The sequence below is a fragment of the Phalacrocorax carbo genome, chromosome 2 (assembly GCF_963921805.1).
Source record: "Phalacrocorax carbo chromosome 2, bPhaCar2.1, whole genome shotgun sequence".
In the NCBI taxonomy this organism is placed as follows: Eukaryota; Metazoa; Chordata; class Aves; order Suliformes; family Phalacrocoracidae; genus Phalacrocorax; species Phalacrocorax carbo.
In genome coordinates this window covers 133,169,737-133,191,368 of record NC_087514.1, presented here as the reverse complement: position 1 = coordinate 133,191,368, position 21,632 = coordinate 133,169,737, and positions in this window count along the sequence as shown.

Genomic DNA, 21,632 nt, shown 5'->3' with positions numbered 1-21,632 from the left:
GCAAGAAATGAAGCATTTCTTACATGGGGCTTTTTCTATTCATTTTTTTTTTCAATCCTCTGTCAAATTAGACTGTCATTTTTGTGGCCTGGGCAGAAGATAAATGTTTTCAAAATATGACCTCCTTGCTTAAGCAAAGATTGCTCAAAATGTAGTCAGTAATAATTACTCATTTTTCCTCACAGCTCTCTTGTTATCACATCACATGGCATCTTCATTATTCTGCGTGCAAGGTAAGCAGTGCACAAGGTCCTTTATAATATTGGGAATTCGTTGGTGGGAATGCAAATGAACCCTGAAAACATCCTTGCCTGATGTGATTTTACCAAACTTGACTAAATCTAAAGGAGATAGAGAAGTTATGCCATAGTGAGGATCTGGTTACCTGCTTTTTATGACTACTTTTTCAAGTATGTGATGTATCTTACTTTTTATTATCCACAAAAAATAATTAAAAAGAAATAGTTTTCTAATTAGGGTGTTACATTATAGCTAGGGCTGTGCTGGAATTTCCTGCCTAACAATACAATATAGTAAAAATCACTCAGTTGTAACTTCATGTTTTAGAGAAAAGTAATGGAAATTGTAAATAGTGTGTTTATAATTTGAGTTCTAACTAGCTATTCCAAGAAGTAATTTGTTAAAGGATTGAGTAGGATTGTTCTAAACTTCATCCTGACATGATAATCTACAAAGTTTGTGCGTAGGTAACTAATTTTACCTATTGCTACCTTTAAATTGGATTTAATTGTTTCTCTTCATTTTTTGCAAGGTTTCTAGAACTCAGATCTGCTGCTGTTCTCTTTATTATTAGCTTTTGCAGATCCTCTCATCTAGTCCCTCTCTTCTTAGCCTTCATAGCAGTTGTTTTCAAGTGTTAACTTTTACTTTGTAATCTGCACTTGTGAAATAACAGCTAGGTGTTTGAATATGTCTGCATTGCAAGCAGAAGATTGATGTATCTGCATTTCATGTATTTGAAGTTCACCTGCCTTTAAACCCGCTGATTTCAGGGATGTTATGTCAGGATACTTACTCAGGTATGTTTCCTTTTTCTTGGTCAATCTTTCCAGCCAAATAATCCTGGTAGGACTAGTGTGTGCCTAGTACTTGCAAAGACTAGGACTCGCTTACCATGTTCAGCAGCTTGTGCTAGACACAGCGTTGTTTCAATCATTCCTCTCCTGTCTGTCTTCACTCATCACTGTTCACCTCCTGTTCTGTACTCATTTGTTATGGAAGTTAACTGTTGAGAGGCTTTTGTGTCCTGTGGTTATCCACATGAGCTCCAGCAGTACTGTGCTGGATAAACATGAGATCAGAATAAAGATAAGAACATACTACTGTAATGTATTCTTCAAAACTTTCAGAATTTTGTTTTGGAGGGCTGGACAAGGGAATGGAGCAAACAAATGAGTATGAGTATGACTTAGTAAATCCAGAAATTAGATGCTAGGATAAAGTTAAAAGTAAGCAATCCTGAAGGGTCAGTATTTACTTCTTGGGTATCTGCAGTTCATATAAACTAATGCAGCTCCTTATAGATAGAAGTAGTTCTTTTAAATCACTCCTAAGAAATTACATTGGATAGAGAAAGCACCTTCTCCCCTAAAGTTCAACATAAGATTGATATAAATAGGTCATAGATAGTAACAATTCCATACAAACAATTCTTTAATATTTAGGGAGGATAAAATATTACTTAGGGTACAAGACTAAGGAAAACACTAAATTTGGATTTGTGTTTGGCAAACGGCCCAAGATTTGGAATCTTCTTGCAGTCCAGTACCTAGAGAGTTAAGTCCACATATGAGCAATGTGAGCAGCGTAGGAGGGTGTAGAAGATGTAACTTCTAGCAAGACTGTGTTTGCAGCTTTGGAGGTGTGACAGATTCAGTTTGGCACCACTGCTGTAGCAAGGGCACTTGTGAGAGGCACATTAAAGCTGGGAGAGCTATCTCTAGGCCGTCCATTACTGCTGCTACCATAGCAGGGGTGGCATGTAGGTCTAAGAAGGTGGCTGCTAGAGGAATAAGAGAGGAGAAAATGAGGTGCCCCAAGCATCAACATTGCTCACCATGCCTTTGATATTATAACTGAACATAGAATTTTATCAGAAAATGAGGTGAGGTGAATGAGCCGGGGAGAGAATGTCTGATTGAAAGATATGTGGTATAACAGAGAAGAAATTTCAGAAAACACTAAAGTGTCCAAGGTCTTTGAGAATCATGAAGCAGACCTAACATTCTTCATGTACATTTTTTTCTCTTATTCAGAGTTTTGGGGTAGAGACCATTTATTCTTGTATCATTTTGATTGTTTCTTTGGTGTTTGCCCATCTTTCTCATCAGCCTGATAGAATTTTGCTGAAAATTCCAAGACCTTTCTGTGGTCTTTGTACAGTTTTAGTGTAGTTTTCATCACTTGGCTAGAATGGATTTCTACATGGACATTTCTGCCACTTGCCTCTTCATACCGAACACAAAGTAGGTGACCTGTTCTTCTGTACCTTAGACCAACTCGCTGATCATCCTGTCTTTGTAACATCGCTGGACAACCTGGACTTCATTACGTTTTTGCATGGGTGTCCACATTTCTGCCTAAATTCTTGAAGATGGGGGAGAACATTATCTTCTTGCAAACACAAGAACATGCACTACTGTTTGTAGTTCTTGCAGGAGTCAAAGGACACCAGTGATTTAAAACCAATGGTTTCTCCTGCTGACACATTCTCCAGTACTTCCTAGACAAATGTGCAAATTGCCTGTGGTTAGAAGAATTTTAGGTTCATGTAAGAGCGGTATTTTTCTCTGTTTGACAATAAACTAGATCAGTAGGGGACCACAATAACTACAGCAATTCAAAACTGCTTTAACATGAAATAGTCCTCTACATCGCATTCCACAAGACAGAGGAAAAAATGTACTATAAGATCTTGTAGCTATGGGAAACTGGTAAGCATGTTGGAAATGGAACAGGTACTAGTGAATACCCTCCATTCAGAAATATAAAGAAGTAAATGGATTAAAAAATGGTGGAGCATGCAGTTAATTCACAGTGAAGTCTAAAGCATGGGTTGGGGGGCTCTAATTTATTGAATATATATGGTTCACTCACCAGTAAAGATTTCAGTGAATTCTTCTCTATTTCATGCCCCATTTAGTATTTTAGTCTGCATCATTTCTCTTCCTGTCTCTCACAACATAGGAGACTATCATTGCTTCTGTTTGCCTCCCTTGCTTCTTCCTCTTACCCTTTTTGAGGTCTTTTTTTTCTTTTAAGATAGTTTCCACACATCATCTGCCTTTCGCCTCCTCTGTTTCCACCACGGCTCCCAAAAGAAGGGACCAATTGTGCTTTTCTTGCTGTTACAGTTGGCCATATCACAGCCTTCTGAAAATAGTGTCATTGATCTCAAGCCTTCAATAATCTCAAAATTCCACTCAGTTTGTGGAGCCATGAGAAAGAATTTTTCTTTTTTAAATACTGCCTGACCAGTGCTTGTGAGCAGAGGCCATTTCTTAATTGATTTTGCTAAAAAGGGTGGGAATAATAAAAGGGCATACCCTGTGGTTCAGCATAAAATCCCAGCTTTACAAAACTTATAAATGTCCCAGGAAATAGTTTCTCTTTGAGAGGGTTTTCTGAATAATGGGAAAGATTTTCTTGTTTTGACTTAGTTCTACTGGAACTTACTCATCTTTGCTCATAACTAAAGGTTAATTGCAGAAATTGTTGTCTTGTGATCTCTAGTGCAGAGATGTATTTTTAGAAAAGATGAGATAGTGGCAAATCTTTTCCGTTTTCTGTGTAATGTTCTTTCCAGGTACTTAGAAGCTTATTCCAGTGTTACCATCTACTCACCACTTTCTCTCTCCTCTCTGACTGCTTTAAAATCCATTGAAGCATTGTCTGAGGTCAACCTCCTCCTTTCCTTGCTCCTTTTTTCCTTCTTTTCTTTCAACTTTCTGTTCTTCTTCCTTTTTCATTCAGTTTTCTCCTAATAGGCAATGTCAATTCCCAATTACTCCAGAGGCACAATAAACCTGTCACTTCCGTAGCATGCCTGACTGGGCTCTGGTCTGGCTCTTGTGGCTGTTGGGAAAGTGATAGTCTCTTCTGATACCATTTGGATATTTGCTATTGGAATTAGCAATATCAGTGCCATATGGTTTGAGAAGCCCTGTACAGCAAAAATAGCTCATTTCATAAGAGTGTGTAGAGAGGCTCCAGTCCTGTCTTAACAGCCTGACGTCTGTCATGTTGCTAATTAACTGAAAGCAAACACAACAGCCAAAACACATGCTAATGGCAGTAAGTAGGTCCGCAGATACAAATGAGAGACTAGAATAACCTTTCCCTTCTAAATGTGAGTTTCTTTGGGTAGGCCCGGTCATACTAATAGGCAATCACAGATTTATTTATTTTTCTTTTAATATTTTAGCCTACCCTTGTTTGGATATCCTTTCGCACTTTCGTAAAGAACAGTCCCTAAAACTTCACATACAAACCAAGATCCAGATCTCCTTCCCATTCTTTTAACAGGGTTGCAGCGTGTAGTAAAGTGGCAGGAACTGGCTTGAATAGATTTAGCAACTCAAGAACTGGGTTTGTGTCACCGCGAGCAGCTGAACATGCGCTTTCTGGCTGTCTGCATGCCAACCAGTCCCTGTGGCCGCATTATTATTTATAGCTATCAAACTGAGTAACTGATACCAACGTGGAGAGAGGGGAAGGGAGCTGCAAGTATGCTCTGTTTGTACAGTGGAAAGGGAGTAAAATCTATTTGCCCAAGGTAGCTGATGAAGATTATTAGCTGACAAATTTGGTTTGGAGCCTCAGCTGTGCACTGGCCAGCACTGCAGCTGGGCCATGGTCCATTGCATGCCTTTCTTTGATCGCCTCAACTTGCTGTGTGATTCTTTCCTCTCTCTTTTCCCTCTCCGCAGATCATTCTGCATTTCTCCCGCCGGTGCCATGCTGTGAGTGTGAGCTCAGAAGTTCCCAGCCATAGTTAACTGCACCGCTATTGACTGGTTTCATGAGTGGCCGCGGGAGGCCCTGTGCTCCATCAGCAGGAGGTTCATTGAGGAAGCCGAGGGGGTCGAGGTACAGAGTTTCAAGCTCGTCAGTCTTCTAAGAAAGCAACGGAGATCATTGAAAGATCGATAACTGAATAAGCTGAAAAAAAACAATGCTGCTCTTACTCCTTCTTTGCATACTTGTTGCCTTCAGTGTTGTTCAAGCTCACCCCTACTAAAAGCTGAATTTTCATGGTGTGTCACTGCCCAGTTCCTTCAGCAGGATTTAGAGAGCTGTCTAGCACAGGCAGAGAAGTGAGGGGGAAAGGAGAGGGGCATGTAATTCATAGCGCTGCCTTTGCAGAATCCTACAGTCCTAGGATTTTTAGGATCTTATAGATACAGAATTTATTTAATCCTTTTCAGTAAAGTTAAATATATTTACTAGTGCTGCAGGAAATGAGGCTGAAATATAGCAGTGCGTAGTCCAGGCTAACTAAAGAAAAGTTTTCCCTCTGTTCAGCAACTAAGCAGGTGAAAATTTCCCCTGTAACCACATGGCAAATGCATTTAAAGTTTTAATATCTGGGCAATTGTTCTCTTTTTGTTTCTGAGTGATCCGGAATGTGACTTTATTTTCAGAAAAAAAAAATCATGTGTTAGTGAGTTTCCTTTCAGTGAAAAGGAATATTTTCTCATTCTTCTAAGAGTTTTAGCAAGCTGCCTCTGTCGTGCTGGCGGTGAGACTGCTCAGGTATTTGATGGTGGAGCAATTCGCATAGATCTAAAAAAGATTTACTTTCTTTCAGCAATTGCAGTTGTAGTAGTTTTGTTCTGAAGCGTTATTATATTTGGGACCATTTATTTGTATACAGGATTTGTAATCATGAGAGACTGAGGATTTCAGGAATGCCCAGGGAAGAGCTTTCTGGTTTTAGTCAAGGGTCGCACCGGCCTCCGGGCAAACCTCCGCAGAAGAGATTGATGCATTTACAGTATTTGTCCTCCGATTAAAACCCGTACAAAATACGTGGAGTCCAGAGGACGTGAAGGCAGAGGAGAGGGGAAGCCTGCAGGGATGCCTGGGGCTGCTTCCAGGGGTACCCCCCAGGCTGTTCCCCTCCCGGGGGCTGGTGCGAGGGGGCAGCTGGCGGCAGCGGCTCCCTCCGGCTGGCTCCTGCCCGCGCTCCGGCGGCATGCGGATGCCTCCTATAGGGCTGCAAGGGGAAGAGGCGTTTGCAATTCCTCATCATTTATATTTCCCATCAGCATCTCCTGCTTTATTTTAACAGCTTGTAAGAGATTTAGAGTGTTGTTAGGATAGTTATTTGTGGCCCGGTGGACTATGTGGGTGTTTTGCCCTTTTTTGATGTGACACCAACTTATGTATTCCCATTTATTTTAAAGAAACTGCTGGAATTACATGGGGAAAAGAGAACAGAATTTGTTTTTACTTAAATGTATTTTTTTCCCAAATCCTTAATTAATTATATTTTGCTGCATTGAAAAGACATCTAGTCATCCGAATTTAGTCTTCTAATACTGAAACTGTTCGGGGGAGGTTAATTATTTTTTTATTTAAGGATCGTATTCCTATATAATTCCTTTTGCGGATATTTAGGAAAGAATTCACTGATTCAAGCAACTATTTATGAGCCTCTTTTGCACATTGGTGTTAACTGCTCCTGGTAAATATATTCTCTGTTCAGTTCCCAGCAAGTTAAATAAATGTAACTAACAAAATAACGTGGTGCTTTATTGACAGTGAGTTAAGGTTTCTTGGTCATCCACATATGTAAAGCAGTACTGGTGCCTAAGTCATGTCTGCATGTGCAGCTGATGAGAAAACCGATAGACAAGACAGCAGAATGCAAAAAAAAAATGTTAGGAGGAGACAGGGGAAGGATTTGAAAGCGATGGAAAAAGTGAACCCAGAACACGCATTGAAATATCAGAGAAACTATGACAGTGTCATGGGGGGAGAAGATGGGAGATCAAGCAAAAGAGGTAGAAGAGAAGCAAAACTCAACCAGAAGGGAAGGAGCGGTGCACAGCAAAGAGTCTGGGAGGAGAAAAAGGGAGGTGAAGGGAGAACAATCACAGAAAAACAGTTAGTAAAGAGAGGGGGGACAGGAGAGTTGTAGAGGTGTATTAAGATATTGAAAGAATGAGAGGGGCTGGGTGGAAAAGGACCACCCTGAAGAACAGAGGGAATTTTAGCTGCAATCTGCCAGCCCTCTCCATCAAAGATTCATCGGAGGTGGTCTCCTGTCCTTCTCTCATCTCTTGTGCTGGTGTGTTGACACATCATTTCACTTGTTCTGTTTTAGATATCTCAGGAAAGCTTTTTGTCTGTTCTTAGTAGAGAAATCTTGTTAGCCAGGGCTCATGTATGCCTGGACTTCTGAAACACTGCAATCATGCTGTCCCTTATGATGAGCAACACAAGATCTGTCAGTGTGTGATTATCTTGGCATAACTGACACTTGGCTCCAAATTGTCTTATTTCACTCTTTCCAAAAAACCCCAACAATAGTAATTGCTAGATTTTTTTATTCATCACTGTATAACAACATTACAGATTATTTTAATTAGGGTAGCTTGAAGTTAATCTAATTATTTTTCCCCCCTCTTAAAAGTTCAATACAAATATGGCATCATATCTACATTGTTTTAACAAAAACTGGAAAAATTCTGTGTTTAAATGGTAAGAGAAAACCATAAAAAAATTCATGGTGATTGTGGAAGTTGAGAAGGAGGTCTTAGATTCTCCATTTCTGTATCTTCAATCCAAGCCTAGGTACTCTTCTGGAAGATACAGTTTATCCAGGGAAGGAGTGGGGCAGACTGAGTTCAGCTCAGTATTTGCTATAAAGGATGCTGTGAACGTCCCTTCCACCTTGTGGGAAAGTGAACAGAAAGAACAAGTGATCCTCCTTAATTATGGTGCCTGTTGAAAATAAGTCCCATGAGCCCCTTTTCACTCAGAAGGACATTGGACAATGTGCAGGTTAAGGACAAGAGACGGTGGGTTCGGAGAGGTTTGGAGAGAAATGGAGAGTATAGGAAATTTATTCAATCTGGATGTCTTTGATTTCTTGGGAGAAAAGAAAGGAAAAGAGCCCTCTTCTGTTCCAGCGCTCAAATTGCTGAACTTACATTTAAAAAGAGCACAAGCAAAGAACACTGTGCAGTGATTCTAAATCCATATGCTGAGCTTTACAAACTTACAAAAGCACCTCATTTGGTGTAAAACATGATCTGTAGTATTTTGAAATAATACTGTCTCCAAATTTAACATGATGCAACCTTTCTTCCATACTTTCAGCTGGTTTCACATATCAGCACTAAGTGCAGAATAGAAGAGTCAGGATTGTTTAATCCATCCCTTTGAAAATAACAACGTACATCTCTGCCATCTCCTTTGAGTGTTTTGCTGTTGCTGTCTTGCATGCTGCTCCTCCAGTGCTGAGCACCAAACAGCACGCTGTTAAGCATACCAGGATAAATCCATTGTACTCTTAATTTATTGTATTCCAAAGTACTTTACAAAATGTGGTATGGCAAAGGAGGAGCCTGAAGTAACTTTTTTGCCTTGTCCCCTTGCCTCTTACATCCCCTACACCTCCCCACACTCACTTCCCACTTAACTCTTCCTTCAGACACGCGCTTGATTTTATTCTCAGTATTGATAGCTGCCTGTGGGATGCATTCAAGTTCAGTGACATGAGTCTTTTTTGCGCTTTGCTTGGCGTGTTTCAGCTAGCCTAACTGCAAAGATCTAAGATTTATCAATTTAGTAATGACTAATTTATATCCTGAGGGAAGTAAAAGGGCAAAACTCGTGTATTAACTCTACTCATAGCTTACATTGGGGTGGGTTTTTTTCATGCGTAAAAGTCAGCTAGCCAAGGTCTAGAGTAGACTCCATGAGAATAAACAGACTTCACCCTTATATTTTCTTTCTGATTGTATATAGGCTTATTGCTCAGTCGCCTTTAGGACTATTGAATGGTTTTGATTTGTACCAGCCTAAGCTTCATTATTGGCTTCAAGCTACTTTATGCTTTCTAGTGAACTGCAATTAAATCAGATTTTGTTACTGTATCAACTCTTTTTTGTTTGCCTTTTTTAATAAAGAAGGCTAAATTAGCAATAATAATTTCCTTTGCCTACAACCCTGAATGGGCATATATTGAAAAGTACAATGTAGTATTAAAAAAAAAACCTGGAGATAAATGAATGGCAGAATAAATAATTTATGCTAATGAAATTACTGCAATTAGTAGTTCCACAATGACTCTTTTAAAAGCCACAGCTGTTAATGTCAGGAAGTGCTGTCACCGCTGACCTTATCATAAGAGAAAGTGACAAATTGAAAATGCAGGGAAGACCAATCCTCAAAGAGGTCTGTTCGGGAACGATTAGTGTTTTCTGAAAACCAGTGTGAATTACAACCAGCTGCTCTCTGGCTCGGCGTGTCTCCCATGCTGTGCCATTTTGTTAAGCTCGATAACAATAGTTATTTTGCCCCATTGAGACAAGTTGTCTCGGGCCACTTCCAGCTCTACCGGAACCCACTTCTTCCCTCACTGATTTCCAAATGAAACTGCTGTTTGTTTGAGGGCTTTTCAGGGCTGCTGAGTAGAGACCTCTCATAAGGATCATGTGTAAGGAGGTTGTCTTTTGCGAGGAAGAGCTGTACTGCAGGGTGGGTGTGTGTCACAGACTGAAAAAAAGGAGAAAAAGGCTGAAACACATTTCAGCTGGAAGCCAAGCACTGCTCAAATCTGCATAAATTGCCCATTCCTGCTGGCTAGTCTTTCTTTTACAAACAATTTTATTTTTAAGATGAATTTATGCTAGCTTTGCCTCAACTAATGATGTTCTGGGTTTTTTTAATTTGTAAAGCAATTTATTTCTGCTTTCCCTAAATGCAAATCATTCTTTATTTAGTCCTTGTTTTAATTTCTGTTTTTGTAATCACAGGTGTGAAGTAAGTATTCTTCTAAACTAGCTTTTAAAAGTCGCAAGAAAATAATGAGGTTTCTTACTGAGAAAAATGGCAAGTCTTTCTGCATCAACCTGATCGTAATATTAATGATGTAGGCTTAAAACATTTAACTGCATCAACAGCCACTCGTGAGCAATTTTCCCAAAGTTCCCTAAGCATTATTGACAATGCTTTGGTAAATTATGTGTGACTTTCCTAAGAGTTGGTGTAGCTCATTTAATTCATATTAATTGATTTTTAGGCTTCCCTTGATTAATTGAACTGGGTTCGTCTTGTACAGGATGCAATAAATAATCATTAAAATGAGGGAGATGTGACTCCACAAATTATAAAGTTAAGTATGCTAGAAGTCATAGAGGACAAAATGGAACTTAGTTACAGTGATGGAGTTAAATGGGTTTTCTTAGTATTCCCTCTTAATTTTGCATACAGTACTCTTGCTTTGATATGTTTATGCATCTGTTCCAGTAATATAGGTAGACAGCATCCTTTAAAACAAACAAAAGTTACTTTTGGGGTGTTTCTTATTTGACCTTTATCCTGGGCAAGTACACTTTAATTCAAAGTAGCGTAGTAGTATCTTGCATTTGCTAGCTCAGTTTTCAAAAAATTTAGAAAAATGACCTTTGAGCTTTAGTCCTGGAACTACTTCTCTTCATGCTGTGAGAGGTGGGCAAGGACAGGCATTTTACCTCTGCATTTTGCTCAGAAATATATGAGTAAACGACCATCTGAAGCTGTTCTAAATACGTCTAGCCTGTTTTGGTTATCACATAGTCTGTGAAAAGAGTTTTCCAGACTCACGGCTGTGGTGAGAAACCCCATGTGGTGTTTTGTGGCACCCAGTGCAGCCCCCTGGGGCCACAGAACCCCTGTGGGTCCTGTGCTGAATTCAGCAACGTGCTGAATTTTGCACAGAGCTGAGTTTTACTTGGTGGTTTGATGCCTGGGTGGCACCTGGGGAAGGCAAGAGTGTCAGCTGTCACAGCTCAGGGTGATTCTGAACTCCATTAAGTCATAACTACTTTTCCAGTCAAATACCCCTTGAAACTGTTAGAAGATCTCTTCAGCATGGAAATGTTGCTGGGTTTCTGATAGTTTATGGCAGATAGAGACTCAGCTTTCAGAAGCACTCCACAGTGCTCTAATCCTGCCCTCATACCAGTTTATGTTAGTTTATCACTGTCTCTGACAAGTGCAGATAAGCAGGGACTTGTATAACTTCAGAAATCTAAATCATGGGGTCCAGTTCTGCTCAATCTGAAGTTAATGGCATAAATGCACTTCACTCTGAATAGGAATTTGATGATATATGAGGTATGCGGGGATCAGTATGATTAGAGTAGCCCTGCTATTGTATTTCCCTAACCTATCCAGGATTTTTCTTAAACAGGATTTCCAGAGGTGAAATAGAAAATCCATGTAGTATTATCTCTGCCGATAGCAGTATAGTGACTGATTTAATCTGTTTTTAGGTTTTAGGAGGTTTTTGTTTTAGTTTTCTTTTAATGAAAGTATGTTCAAGCACTGAGCTTCTGTGGTGATAAAGACCTAATGAATGCCAGAGCAGAATTAATTAATTTATATGAAAAAAAAAAAATGGGGAAAGCTTGTTTTGCTTCTATTTTTTTTACTTGCTGACAAAATTATGTTTAGGGTAGACTGAAGAATAGTTTTGTGAATAAGCCATGCTTAGAAACATATCCTTTTCTAACTTATATAGATATACTTAATTTTTGAAACATTTCTTTGCTGCTCAGTTTGCATTTGTTCTTGTTCCTTAGGTACGTTCAGCCGCTCACCCAGGACCCCATTTGTGATGTCATGGCTTATGCCCACACCAGTGTGAATATGTTGAGTGCCAAATACAACCATAATGAGAGGGATTACAATTACACCACTCCAAGGGTTTTCCAGAGCAAATCAAACTTTATAAGATCCAACTAGAGAAGAAAAGCAAGGAGGTATTGGGACATACGGAACACTTGGTGAATGGCATGCGGAAGCTGAAGACAGCAGCTTTCCAGGTAAACTGTGAAAGTCAGAGCCTTTTCTTCCATTCTTTACAAATAATCTTGGTTTTATTGCTAATAAAACCAAGTCATCACAGCACATTTTCATTAGACTGATTAGTTGCAGGGTGGCATTTTTGTGTTTCATTGAAATTACCTGATTTTGAAAACTGGGGTTTGTTTTTTTCTTCTTGTAGAAGCTCTTTGAGCCCTTTAGCTGCCTTTGCAAAGAAGGGTCCATCCATTTTGGCAAGGACAATGTCTGGAGGAAAGGGGAGTGTAGTTGGGCCATGGTAAAAGAGTGGGAGGGAAAGTAAGTGGCACAGTAGAAGCCAGATGATGGAGAGAGAAGATACAGTTCTGTACATGGGGATTTTGTGCATAGCCAGTGACTAGCTGAGGGGTAACGAAAGCAGGAGGAACAAGTGTGGAGCCTTTGCATCAGCTGTTGTCACCTCCTTGTAGGGGTAGTGCCACTCAGCCCCCAGTCAGTGCTTCTGCCTACAGTTCATTTGTGGCTAGTCAGTCCACAAAGACAGGAGGGAAGGGAAACTGCTTTGATGCCTTTCCCTCTGCCCCCACCATGTGTTCATAATCCCTATTGCAGATGCTGAAGGGAATCCATAATCCAGCAATTTCTTTATTAAAAAGTAAAAATTCTGCATGATGTATATTGCATATATTAAAACTGCAAATGAAATGCTCATTTGCATAATGTTGTGTCTTTGTGCTGCTGCATGACAATAATGGGAGATGAATAGCTTATTCCCGCTTTTCAAGCTGAAGACCTGCAAAAATCAATGGCCAACAGAGAAGGCTGACTGCTATTTTAAAGTCTATTTTTAATAAGGTATCCCATGCTAGTACATAATTTAAATGCTCTTTTTCTCTGAATTCTAATTTGACAAAGACCAAAAGGTAATTTGACAATTTCAAGTGTTACATGCTGTGCTAGCCGAAAAAGCCACAGCTCCTATCTGGCCAGGTACTTGAACACAGAGCCATTTTTATCCTGCACTCCAGAGCTCTGTACAAGAATATCAAACGCAGCACCGTTTAGTTTTTTCAGAAAGAAAAAGATATAAAATAAGTTGAAAAATAAGGTGCGTGGAGAGATTTGGGATATTTACAGTCATCTGTTACAGCTCAGTATTACAGCTTTGTCTTCTCATTTCAAAATGGTCAAATTTTGAAAAAGTGATTTTGTAGGTTTTGTAAGACTTCAGGAGCCCACCAAAGAAGAAGAGCCCTTGAGACCTTCCATGTGATGAAAGTTTAAGCCCTCTAATATTAGTCTTCCTCTTTGTCTTATCAGCCCTATCCAAATCAGGTTAAAATATAGCCTTTTATTATTAATAGCTGCCAGATAAAATGCATGGAGGGATAGGGGAAAAAATAAAAAAAACAGGTATTTGAAACAATTCCTTTACACATAGAAGGATACTGTTGATGGATATTTTGATAGAGATTTCTTGCCTGGCAGGCAATAAATTGCTGTTTCAGCAAACTAACAGTTAGTCTTTGTGCACCAGTCTCTGAGTCTGTGTTAACCTCTCAGCAAACCTCTGCTGGAATGATCTGCTCAGAGCGATTACTAAGCATTTTCCATAACGTCCTTTTGCTTTTCATTTGCATCTTGCATCAAGCAGCCTTGTTGCACTGCTGAGACACCTGGTTACAAACACAATCTCAGCAGCTGGACAGACATCTGAGCATCTCAGGGGAGCTGTGGGGTCCCTGGTGGGAGCTGCTAGGCTGGTCTTATTAAATTATTTATGTCAACAAAATTCTGTGAGCTACAGACAAGGAGCTGCCAAATGGTATCAAAACAAAAAAGGAAAAGACAACACTTTTAGTACCAAGGCCCATGAAACATGAATTTTGTTTCCAGTTCAGCTTTTTGGGGCTCATGTGGTATAATCTTTCCAGAACCATACCTAATGACCCTTGCTCCCAAATAGCAAGTTACCTTTTGCCCTGCAGGTAGAAGATCTAAAATCTAAAGTTGCTTCTCAGGAGGCAGAACTACAACTGAGAAATCAAGATGCTGAAGCTTTGATTGCTAAGATAGGGTTTCAGACTGAGAAAGTGAGCCAAGAAAAGGCCATTGCAGATGCAGAGGAGCAAAAGGTCAGTCTAATTCCCCCATTTAGTGCTGCTGAGCTATATTTAGCACAAAATAAACCTTTTTAGGTGAACAGTTTTGAACAACTTCCTCTCCAGGGAGCATAAAGTCTAAAGAAGTATTATACTTACACGTGTAACAGCATTTCACACCATGATTACCACTTGACCTTTCTTTACACTATGCCTTTTCCCAACCTTTTCGCTGTTTTAATGAGATGAAAGAACAATAAATACTGAGCTCATTCAAGCATTTAATGGATGTGGATCTTGAGAATCAGACCTATTTGTAATACAGTAAAGGTCAGAGAGTCATCTCTGAGCACTTCAGATTTCTAAAGGCTTTGAGGCTCTAGGTAAATTGAACAACTCAATTGATACAGAAGTTCATTCCAGTATCTTGCAATATTACAAGGTGCAAACCTTGAATTTTAAGATTATAATAGCATTCCTAGTAATATGTGACATTGGTGTTGAATCTTCTTGCGTTTGCTCTCAGTTCAGCCTATTAACATTAGTTATCAACATCCATGTTGGAAACACAGAAGTTTACGTGCATTAGTCCTCACCACAGAATGAATAGAAATACATAATTTCATCTGGACTCTAAAATTTTCTTCTATTGTTACAAGCACGATTTTTCAAATAAAACACCAGCAGTATGGAATGCTGTAAACTGAAGTTACTCTGCCTTTAAAGTCCAAAGGGCTCATTCAACTCTGGTGTTTTGCTACAAAATCTGATGTACATTGTGTCGTTTATCAATACTGCAGAAAGAAATTTTTAATCAACTTGTAATAGTTGTCGATGCCTGATTTTGAGCTATGGAAACTTCAAGTTGCCAAGAACTTTTTAAACAATTTTCAGATACTGATTAACAGGGAATACGATACTGTCTGAGCAATCAAAATGGTCTTTCATTCTCTTCTGTTTTGTTTCTTGAAGACTTCTTATTATTAGGTGATATTTAATACTTTTCTAATGACCTTGTGTCTCATCCCAGTTTTATTGAGGGAGAAGTGATTTTTGACCCTGACATAAATGAAGACTGGATCAGGAACTTGGTATTTCTCTGGGTTATGCTAATTATGGAGTTCAGCCTTTTGCTGATCCATATCTTATATAGGACTTAAAAATGTCTATGAAGTGTAAAGTCCAAACAGTGCAATTAATTAAACTTGCACAACTTGGATCCGACACCTCAACATCCTACCAAACGCTTTTCAGTGGTGCTTTTCCGGTATTGGTTCCATATGCTCCTGATGGATTTGGATGATCAAAATACACCCTTAGCACAATTCAAATTATTTCATTAAGCAACTGTGGAAAACGCACAGAGTGATTATCGTGGGATAATCACATCTTTGGGCCACTTTGTTTCAGGGATGAAGTTCAGAGCATGCCACTAATGATTAGCATACTCCCCTGTTCATTGCTTTATTGCACTTCTGAAATGTTTTCATTGGAAATGAAAGTGTCATTTTGTGCTACATTAATCTAAAACTATTTCATAAGGCTGATGATTGTTTCTAAATATTAATCTTCTATAATTTTTGTTACAAAAAAATTAATCAGTAAATGAGAATACATCTTCCAGCTAAGTAATTTGTGAATACTCTTCATAATTGATTAAAATTTGTCACCCTTTAAAAAATTATTTTGGCTTTCCTGCTCTATAGATTTCAAACTGGAGTTTATAAGGGTTTTTGACTTACAGCATTAAGCCAGTAAATACCTTGAAGGTATTGCCTTAGGGTGAAGCATTACTTAAAAAAAAGGTGAAGAGCGGAACGGACTTGAGATCAGACTCATCAGGAAGAGTGGGGTCAGTCTGGATGCCCCATAAATGTGGCAGAACTACATATCTGTATAGTAATCAACAAGGGTCTGACTATGAATGTGACACTGCTAAGGTTTTAAAATAGTGGGCAGTAACACTGCTGTCATTTTGCTGGCCATTTGTGCACTCTGAATGATGCCAGCCAGAGTGGTTTGCAGAGGAAGATGCATATGCCATTGCCTTTTAAAATGGGACCTACCCCTTCAAAGGAAGAAAACACACAGGTATATGGGTGATAGTGACACCAGGTGAGGATTAGGAGCGAAGATGGATCCAGACTGACTAGCATTTTTTTATTTCCCTCCCTCAGCTGAAGTGCATTCTTTATTTTCGTGGTATATATGGGGCACACCGCTTCCAGCTTTTCTAACAATTCAGCCATCATTGAAGAGCTCTATACTGTAGAAGTTACTGATATGAAGGGGACTAAACTTCTGGAGACAGGGATGAAAAGCTCCTCCATCTCTTTGCGAGGGGAAGTAGATTTGAGAAATACTGTCCTAAGGCTTATCTGCAACCTGCTCTGTTTCGTTTTAACTCCCTTAAAAAGAATTATCTTGTCCTGTATTTTCTTTGGGCATCAGCAAGCAAAGAATAACTAAGCATAAGAAAAAAAGAGGGGCAGAACTATAATGCCACTTGTGTGACTTAAATTAGCTGTTTGTTTTAATTGAAATACTGTGTCATGTTACAAGCACGCTATGTACTGTAAATGTAATACTTGTTCACCTGGTTACATCCTTAAAAACTTTAACAGTAACATTTGGCTGTTCTAAACTTTCCACTTTAAGTTAATTTCAATAACATGGGTCTCAAACCATGTTAGAGAAAATACAAACCAAACCAAAACTGCAACTGTATATGCAATATTTAATTTTAAAAATGTGTTGTGGCTAAAATGCAAACCAATAAACATTGGGAATTTCAGCCTAAAAGCTATATCACAAGAGATGGGGGAAATATTTAACTTGTCATTTGTTACGTAATGCAATGCATATTGATCTTTAATCTTCGTTATTTTCATGGGCAGTGTCTCAATGTGTTCCATGTAATAAATGGATACGTGGAAAGTGTCCCCAACAATTGTAGGAACATGTTTTGTAACGATATTAAATTCTTAGAGGCTTGTTACTACCAAAGCATAGTGCTTGATCCAAGTATTAACATCTTGATCACTGCAATATCTTCTTTCTCTGTAATTAGACTTTGTTTAAGCAAGACCTGACAGGAAATGAGCCTGTAAGATGAACATGAGGTACAGGATAAAGATGAACCAAATATAACTAACTTCAGCCCCAGGCAATGTATCCTTAAAAATGTATATGATAATCTTCAAAACATGCAATTGCAGATGATACAGAACACCCTCCAGGGTTACACTACCAGATAAATTTGCACCAATGAAATCATAATCATCTTTTAAACACATCATTAAATCATTGCATAAAGTGGTGGAGGCGCTCAGATTTCACTTAAAACTGATGATACCTGATGTAAAGCCACTGTTAAGCCAAAATAAGCATTTTGACAAATCTACTTGGATTGCTATCTGTTTAATTTCCAAACCTGAAATTAAGGTAGTACAGTGTGTTCATATAGGATATTTCCTTTTCTGCTGTTCTCTCCCTTGTTGATGCCTATGGTTTCAGACTTGGAGATGAGGAATTAAAAGGAAAAGGCAAATTTACCAATAGATGGAGGCTGGTTTGACAAATCTGATACATTTATCTATGCCCCAAAAATGCAGTGAATGTTCCACCTGTTAGGGAAACCCCCAGTGCATCACTAGAACTGACCACTGGCTCCCTGGTATTTTCTCTGATTTTCTAAAAGGGAGCCCTTTAATGGGAAAAAATAGGGGAGTGAGGGAGAAAAGGTCATGGCTTTCAAAATCGTAGTGAAAAATCTTCGCTTTCTTTCTGCCATATATCTCATCTAGCTCCAGCTTCTTCACTGAACATGGATCATTAAATGTTTGCAGCTTAACCTGCTGAAATGGTGTAAGCTATTGAGTTCTCACCTGTGTTCGATAACTCCTCAGAAGTAACAGACTGCCCTAATATTTCCCAGATTTTTTGTACAGAAACCCTACCTGGTCTCCTATCCAGCATTACTAAATCTCTCACCTTTGCATCCTACAGTATTATATAGAGTCCTAAACACAGGAGTCCTTCTAAATTTTTGTATCTCACACAGTGATCTCCAGGTTTATGTTGGCAATGAGAAGCATTCGCTATCTGGCGCGTCTTCGCAAGCTTACAGGCTTCTTTTTTCAAAATTATCCATACAGATAGGTGGTGTTTCACATCCATACAGACATGCTTGATCACAGTCTGGTAGGTAGGTACATCTACTAGAAGAACAGTCTTCATACTAGGAATTTTTCAGTCAGAGATATTAAAAGCTTATCTAGAAGAAAAAAACCCAGACATTATATATATTACCCTTCTTACAGCTGTACCTCTCTTTTATGCCCTTAGATATCAAGGTGGCAAAGAAAGCATTACTTGCAATATTTTGTCTTGTAGTGTCCTATGCAGGAAAAAATTTGGTATCACACAAAATCTGTTAATCCAGTACCTGTTTGAAAAATGTATGCGGTTTATTTATAGTCTCATGGAAATGAACAGAAGTATAAAGCTGACGCATAGTATATTTAGCATGATAATAAGAACAAGGCCAAGTTGTCAAGGCCAGAATCAGAGCAGTCTGTGAAGAAGAAAATTTGAACCATTTTTAGAAGATAAAGCATCAGCACCTGTTTCTTTACTTTTCAGTTTGCAAAACTGAGCAGTGGAGAATGATGAATATCCGGTTGTTACAATAACTCAGATAAAGATTCTTTGTGACGATACAGACATTTCTTCATAAGTATAAACAAAAATGGTTCCTGGTACGCCAATCCAAAGCTATTCTGTTTCCCATTCACCTCTTTTAGTCTCTGTGTATTTTCTCCACAAAGAGGAGGTGGAAACCTGCTGACTACCCCATCTCATGCTATTGTCCTTAAAAGGGCAGAGCGACATGCAGGGATGCTTCATGATTCAGAGGAGCAGGGAAGAAAGGAAATTTGTATACCAAATTTTCTCTCTGGGGTAATGAAAATAAATGTGATCTAGCTAGCCAGAGGTTAGGCTACTGCTTTAGTAGAAATGGTAGACACAATATGTGGTCATAAGTCACTGAGAAGCCTCTTAACTTCTAATGATTGTAGACAGCTGATTTGCCAGCACATCCCTCTGTCCCTGGCTCTTTATCACATTATCATCACTACATACAAGGCTTCACTCCTGAGCAGCTGCATGTGCTAGCTAACACAGAGCATATAGGAGCTTTACTGAAGCAAGCTTTTGCTGCCTTATGGAACTCCTGGCACTGCAAAACCTAGCTGTCATTGAGGGTCTGGCCTACCAGCTCTTGCAATCATAGAACCATATAAAGGTTTGCGTTGGAAGGGACCTTTAAGGGTCATCTAGTCCAACCCCCCTGCAATGATCAGGGACACCTTCAACTAAATCAGATTGCTCAGAGCCCTATCCAACCTAACCTTGAATGTTTCCAAGGGTGAGACATCTACCACCTCTCTGGGCAACCTGTTCCAGTGTTTCAGAACCCTCACCATAAAAAAATTCTTCCTTATATCTCATCTGAATCTACCCTTTTTCAGTTTAAAATCATTACCCCTTGTCCTATTGCACCAGACCCAGACTTTTTAGTCTGTCCCCATCTTTCTTATTAACTCCCCTTCAGGTGCTGGAAGGCTGCAATAAGGTCTCCCTGCAGCCTTCTATTCTCCAGGCTGAACAACTCCAACTCTCTCGGGCTGTCTCATAGGAGAAGTGTTCTATCCCTCTGTCCATTTTTGTGGCCCTTCTCTAGACCTGCTCCAACAGGTCCATGTCCTTCCTGTGCTGAGGACTCCAGAGCTGGATGCTGTACTCCAGGTAGGGTCTAATCAGAGTGAAGTATAGGGGCAGGATCGGATCACATCTCAACCTGCTGGCCGTGTTTCTTCTTATGCAGCCCAGGATGTGGTTGGCTTTCTGGGCTGCAAGTGCACATTGCTGGCTCACGTCCAGTTTTTTTATCCACCAGTACCCCTCAAGCCCTTCTCTGCAGGGCTGCTCTCAATCCCTTCATCCCCCTGTACTGATAGCGGGCATTGCCCTGACCCAGGTGTAGGACCTTGCACTTGGTGGTGTTGAACCTCATGAGGTTCACTTCTCAAGCTTTTCCGGGTCCCTCTGGATGACATCCCATCCTTCAGGCATGTCAACTGCACCACTCAGCTTGGTGTCGTCTGCAAACTTGCTGAGGGTGCACTTGATCCTGCTGTGTCATTGATGAAGATACTAAACAGTACTAGTCCCAATATGGACACCCAAGGGACACCACTTGTCGCTGATCTCCATCCGGACATTGAGCCTGTTGACCACTGCTCTCTGGATGTGATCATCTAACCAATTCCTCATCCACTGAACAGTCAACCCATCAAATCCTTATCTCTCCAATTTAGAGAGAAGGATGTTGTGGGTGACCATGTCAGAAGCCTTACAGAAGTCCAGATAGATGGCATCCATAGCTCTTCCCTCGTCCACTGATGTAGTCACTTCATCATAGAAGGCCACTATGCTGGTCAGGCAAGCCTTGCCCTTGGTGAAGCTGTGCTGGCTGTCTTGATTAATCTCCCTGTCCTCTATGTGCCATAGCATAGCTTCTAGGAGGATCTGTTCCTGATCTTCCCAGGCACTGAGGTGAGGCTGACTCTTCTGTGGTATGGTGGTATGAACAGGAGATGTTAATTCTCACCATGCAGAACAGATGGAGTCTAGAGCTGACCACAAACCTGCTTGAGTGTGAGAGTTGTAGAGGTCTTTTTTATGCATAATATAAAATAACAGTTTTTTCAATCTGTTTGTGTATACAGACATTACACTGCAAGCGTGAGTGCTTAAGCAGCTCTGATTTGATTTACAGCCTTAATTTTCAATATAAATCTTAAGATTCATTGTTTTAATAGGTAGCAGCAATCCAAGGAGAAGTATATCTGAGACAGAATGCGAGGATGACCTGCTGAAAGATGAACCTGCTCTTGTTGCTGCTACAGCAGCATTAGACATACTTAATAAGATAAAGATCATACAGCTTGATGTCTGCAAAGAAACTTTGTTCAGCATTCAAATAGTTCAAGGCTACTAAATTATCATTCCAGTGCCAAACTGCCAAGCACAATCAAATTTCCATCTTCTCTGGGCAGCACACTCCAAAGCAATAGTTGGCAGCTGCTGTACCTGACCTGGCATTACACTTCCCATCACTCTACTTGGCCAGGTTGCACATAGGATTGCAGAGCAAGGAAAGGGCTGTGATCTTGAGTATTTTCACCACATAAAATAATGAGTAATAGTCCTCAAAGAGCTGAGAGTTGTATACTGGTAATCAGAAAACTTCTGTGGAACAAATCCACTGTTTTTGCATAATTCTATACCTGTTCATCTGATCCTCTTTTTTCAGGTTAATCTTACAGAACTGAAACCCTTCACCAACCCACCAGTGGCTGCAACCAATGTTGTTGCTGCAGTAATGGTTTTACTGGCACATAAAGGGAAAGTGCCCAAAAA